The following is a 6,043-nucleotide window of genomic DNA, read 5'->3' on the forward strand; positions in this document are numbered from 1 at the left end:
ATGGCAGAAAGGGAACAAGAGGGGCAGATTTTGTGGGGCTTGTGGTCAGGTCATGGTGGTACCTGCTTGGTAGAATGTGACAAAAAGAGACCAGAGAGGGCAGGGACAGAATTCACTGTAACATGGGAGTCACTGGAGGTACCTGAACTGAGAAGGGTTATAAACTGACTTGGGTTAAACAGGAACTCTTGCTGGGCGTGGTGGCACATGCCTGTAATCGGGATGCAGAAGCAGGATACAGAAAAGAACATGCTGTGTGATTCCATTTATAGGACATTCGAGAACAGGAAAAAAGAAGCGTCTAGGGGTTAGAGGTCAGGATGGGGCTCCCCCTGGGTGTGGAGGGGTCAGAATGGGCCTGAAGCTCATCTCTCTGCAGCTGGGAAACAGCCAATTCTTGATCTAAAAACTGCTTTCCAGCGTTGCTCAGCCTAAATGGATGTTAGTTAATAAGAAATAATATTAGGGTATCAATTTTAACAATGTATCACAGTAATGCAAGATGTTAATAAATACCAAGTAGTCTAGAATGAAGCTCAGTGGTAGAATGCTCACCTATCACACATGATGTCCCCAATTTATCCCCAGCACTACAAAAAAAAAAAAAAAAGATTAATGATGATGATGGTGATGGCGACCAGGGGGAGTGAGGGGATAAATGTGACCACTGGACTTTCCAGTTTTTTTTTTTTTTTTTTTTTCAGTGCTGGGAATCAAACCCAGGCAAGGGCTCTGCCACTGAGTTACAGCCCCAGCCCCACCACTAATCTATTAACCTAAGACAGGTCTAAAAAAATCAGGCTTATTAATTTAAAAATTCTAAACTAAGAAAAACATCCCCTTTAAGGGATTCTAGACCCCCTAGATCCATCCCCCTGCATTTAATGAGAAAATTTCTCCCTTGGGAAAGTGAAGGAAATAACCAGAGTTATTCTATAATAGAGACCAAAAGAGAAAACTGGTATCTTAATGTGAAACAGGTTGCAGTGGTGATGCCTGTAATCCCAGTGACTCAGGAGGCTGAGGCAGGAGGATCCCAAGTTTGAGGTCAGCAACTTAGTGAGACCCTGTCTCAAAATAAAAAAAAAAAAATTTCTGGAGGGCTGGGATATAGCTCACTTGGTAGACTTGTGCCTCGAATGCACAAGTCCCTGGGTTCAATCCCCAGTGCCCCAAACAAGAACAAATCAATAAATAAAAGTAAAAATGGACCTGGGGATGAAGTGCAGTGGTAGAAACTGGCTAGCATGTGCATAGCAGGGTTTCAGCCCAGCACTGAAAACATAGAATATTCCAGGTACCCACTTTCTAGTACTTTTCTGGATTTAGATGCTCAGTGTCCTGTCGCTTGGTTCTTCCAGTTAGGACTGTGGATTTCCCCTGGTGTTTCAGCCACCACTCAAGACACAGACCAGAACCTGTCCCGGGTTAAATCAGCATGCACGAAGCGGGGCCACACCTGTAATCCCAGCAGATCAGGAGGCTGAGGCAGGAGGATCCCACGTTCAAGGGCAGCCTCAGCACTTTGCAAGGCCCTGCTCAATTTAGCGCTGACTTGTCTCTAAGAAAACAAAAAGGGCTGGGGATGTGCTTAGTGGTGAAGCACCCTTAGCTCAATCCCCAGTGCCAAAAATAAATAAACACTATACCAATGCGAAACTCACTCTGAGCCTTTTTCTGAGGGTCAAGTCCCCTTCAGTTCCTGCCTGATCCACTTTCCAGTAATTTTAGGGAAATGTTTTCTGTTTTATTCAGTTTTTCATAGTTACTTGGGTCAGTTTGGGAATTTGAATCCAAATATTGGTTGACTTCTGGCTTTTAATTACGATGACATTCTGCCCCCTAGTGGCTGGAGGTGGCGTACTGGTTTATGGGCATTAAGGGCAGATTTATAAATCTCTGGGGCGTGGGTGCGCGGTGCTACAAGTTTGAAAACTTTTTTTTTTTTTAATTTAAAAATCACAATAACTGGGCGCGGTGGCGTCCGCACGTAATCCCAGCGGTTCGGGGGGCTGAGGTAGGAGGATCGCTAGTTCAAAGCCAGCCTCAGCAAGAGCGAGGTGCTAAGCACCTCGGGGAGACCCTGTCTCTAAATAAAATGCAAAATAGGGCTGGGGATGTGGCTCAGTGGTCGAGTGCCTCTGAGTTCAGTCCCTGGTACTTCAGCCCAAATCACAATAATACTCTCACACAGCAGAAATATTAGTTATACCGAACAGTTTGTGACGGAATTCCGCCCAGCAACTTATCACCTTAGTGTCTCCCTGTAGAAGTTTCTTTGCTTAAAAAAAACAAAACTTGCCAGGCTTCATGGTATACGCTTGTAATTCCAGATATTTGGGAGGATGAGGCAGGAAGATGATAAATTCGAGACCAGCTTCCGCAATTTACCAAGCCCAGTCTCAAAATAAAAATTAGCGGAGCGCCGTGGCGCACGCCTGAGTTTCCCGGCTCAGGAGCCTGAGTCAGGAGGGTTGCTAGTTCACAGCCAGTCTCAGCAACTCAGTGAGACCCTGTCTCTAAATAAAATACAAAAATAGGGCTGGGGATGTGGCTCAGTGGTTAAGGACTCCTGGGGTCAATCCTCAGTACCAAAAAATAATAATAAATAAATAAATAGGATTGGGGATGTAGTTTAGTGGTAGCGCACCCCTGGGTTCAATCCCCAGTACCAAAACCCAAACAAAAACACTTTTGCATTTATGTAGTGAGGATCAAACCCAGACTTATGCATGCTAGGCAAGCACTCTACTGCTGGGCTATATCCCCCAGACCTGCAAGTTTTGAAATATTGGCTATAATATACCACAGAATATGAAATTCTAAATATAGTAAATATCTACATTAAAAACATCTTACTTCCACCAAGTTCATCTCCTCACAGACTGACCGTGGTTTTATAGTTCTGAAGATTGAATCTAGGGCCTGGCACATGCTAGGCAACTGCTGAACCACAGAGATTGAACTCAGTGGCACTCGACCACTGATTCACATCCACAGTCCTATTTTGTATTTTATTTAGAGACAGGGTATCACTGAGTTGCTTAGTGCCTCACTAAGTTGCTGAGGCTGACTGAATTCTCAATCCTCCTGCCTCAGCCTCCCAATTCACTGGGATTACTGGCATGCACTGCCCTACCAGGTTCCCAGCCCTTTTTATTTCATTTTGAGACAGGACCTCACAAAGGTGCCAAGGCTGGCCTCAAATTTTTGATCCTCCTACTTCAGCCTCCTGAGTTACTGGAATTATAGGCATGCTCCACAGTGCCTGAATTCTCATGAGTTTCTACAACATAGTTTTGCCTATGGTTTCTTCTTTTTCATTGTTGAATGCTGCTGTGAAACCCATTCTACTATTGATAAACTTTTGGGTCATTTCCAGCTTGGGGATATTACAAATGAAGCCACTAGAAACATTCAGGTTCCTGCTGTGTCTGGCATGTGTGCGAGGATATGTGTGTAGGAGCCAGGTTGCTGACCCAGAGACTGGACGTAACTTTAGCTTCCATAGATATTGCCAATTGTAAGTTGGAGAGATGGCTCCTTTTGGAGAGCGCTCACCATGGTTCGAGTCCCTCTCTGGTCCGACAGACGGAAAGATATTGCCAATTGTTACCCCAGTTTACACACCCACCAGTGTGGTAGAAGGTTCCAGTTCCTCCACATTCTTACCAACACTTATGGGAAGGAAATTTCGAACAGTTTCTTCTGCTTTTAGTTCTACTGCAGGTGACCTCTACACCTCCAGAGCAGCAGATCCAGTGATCCAGTCCCCAGCCAGTTCAGTGACACTGGGAGACAAGGAGCCACCTGGAGATTATAAAGATCTGATGTAGTTGGTTTTTTTTTTTTTTTTTTTTTTTTTTTTTGTAGTTATAGAAGGACAGCATGCCTTTGTTCTATTCGTTTATTTTTTGTGGTGCTAGGGATTGAACCCTAGGCAAGGCAAGTGCTCTGCCACAGAGCTATAGCCCTGGCCACTGATTTGTTTTTTAAAGCTGAGATAAAATTCATGCACCATAAAGCAAACTCTTGGAAGTGTGTAATTCAGTTGCTTTTAGTAAATTGACAAGGTTGTGTGGCCATCATCACTAACTCTTGGACGTTTTTCAGTAATTTCTCCCATTTTTTTAAAATATCTTTTTAGATGTTGGTAGACCTTTATTTTATTCATTTATTTATATGCGGTGCTGAGACTTGAAACCAGTGTCACACATGCTAGGCAAGCGCTCTACCGCTGAGCCACAGCCACAGTCCTCTTTGTTTCTTTTGTTTCCTTTTTTTTTTTTTCTGGTACTGGGGATTGAACCCAGAGATGCTCTACCACCAAGCTACACCCCAGCCCTAGTTTTTAAAATGTCTCGAGATAGAGTGTTGCTGGGATTTCAGGTGTGCACTGCCACCCATTTAAAATATCTGTACAGGCCTGGGACTGTAGCTTGGCAGTAGAGCACTTGCCTGGCATGTGTGAGGCACTGGGTTCGATCTGCAGCACCACATAAAAATAAATAAATAAAATTAAGGTATTGTGTTCATGTCCACCTAAAAAAAAACAAAAAAACAAAATATCTTTACAAATAATTGCTTCTTTTTAAAATTTTTTTTGTAGCTGTAGATGGCCAGCATGTCTTTATTTTGTTTATTTTCACGTGGTGCTGAGGATCAAACCCAGTGCCTCACACTCGAGGGGCAAGCGCTCTGCCCCTGAGCCCCAGCCCCAGCCCAATCTCAGTGAAGCCATCAGTGGGCACACTGAGTGCCACCAGCGTATCTGGTTCTTGCTCTGAACTTGAGACCGCAATCTGCCCAGGAAAGGGTTTGTCACATTTCCCCTCTCCCCCTGCAGCTGAATCTGCGGCCCCACTCCCGCTTCCTCTCCTGGTTACCTTCGAAACCTCACACCAGAGACAGAAGCCCCTTCAGAGACAGAAGCCCCATTTTTGGAATGAGGACCTTGACTCTCCCTCTCCTTCACTAAAGGCCTGGATGGGACTGTGGGGGAAAAGGACACATGACAGAAACTCGAAGTTTCAATGTGGAGCAGGGGTGGTGGTGGCGGCCTGCACCACACTTCAACGGGATTGGGGGACTTTTTTTTTAAACCGAGGCTTGAACCCAGGGATGCTGAACCACTGAGTCATACCCCAGCCCTTTTTATTTTTTATTTTGAGACAGGGTCTCCCTGAGTTGCTTAGGGCCTTGTTGATTTGCTAAGGCTGGCTTCAAACCTGTGATTCTCCTGCCTTAGCCTCCTGAGCTGCTGGGATCACAGGCAAGTGCCACCACGTCCAGTTAGGACTGGGGTTCTTGAGGGATCTGAGAGAAAACTGACAGGACCCGCTGGTTGAGGGGTCTTGGGAAAGATAAGGGTTGTTGATGTTCAGGGAAAGGGGGGATGGATGCACTCTGGGCTTAAAAGGTTGGACTTGGAGCTTGCTGGGACCCTGGAGCAGGAACTGAGGGGGATATCTGGGGTGCTGGGGATATGAAGGATGGGGGAAAGGTCATAACTGAGCCAGGGCTGGGAGGCCTCTGCTGTACTTGACTTGTCACTCCCTTGAGCAGGGTGGCTCTGGGCATGTGTCTTCTCAGCTCCGGCTGCTTGTTCTCCCCCCACCCCTGGTACTGGGAATCGAACTCAGGACCTTGTGCTTACAAGGCAAGCACTCTACCAGCTGAGCTCTTCCCCCAGCCCCTGGCTGCTTGTTCTGATGGGCAGAAGCATCCCTCTCTTTGGGCTACATAAATCAGGGTTTCATCCGGACTAGACTGACACGCCCAGTTCCCAGGCAGGAACTGAACCAGTTTCCAGGGGCTGGGACCCAAGAGTGGGTGAGGGCCCTCAGGCCCACAGAAGTGTCTGTGGGAGCAGGCTTTGGTAGCTGCCCAGGGAGCAAGGATAATGCCACCACCCTCCTGCTAAAACCTTTTCCTGCAATCAGATGCACTGCCCCTGTCCTACACGGGCCAAGGCTTGACCAAACAGCAGTCAAGGACACTTCCTTGGTTTCTAGATGGCATCCTCTGAATCGTGTAAGGACAC

The sequence above is a fragment of the Sciurus carolinensis genome, chromosome 16, assembly GCF_902686445.1.
Source record: "Sciurus carolinensis chromosome 16, mSciCar1.2, whole genome shotgun sequence".
Classification (NCBI taxonomy): domain Eukaryota; kingdom Metazoa; phylum Chordata; class Mammalia; order Rodentia; family Sciuridae; genus Sciurus; species Sciurus carolinensis.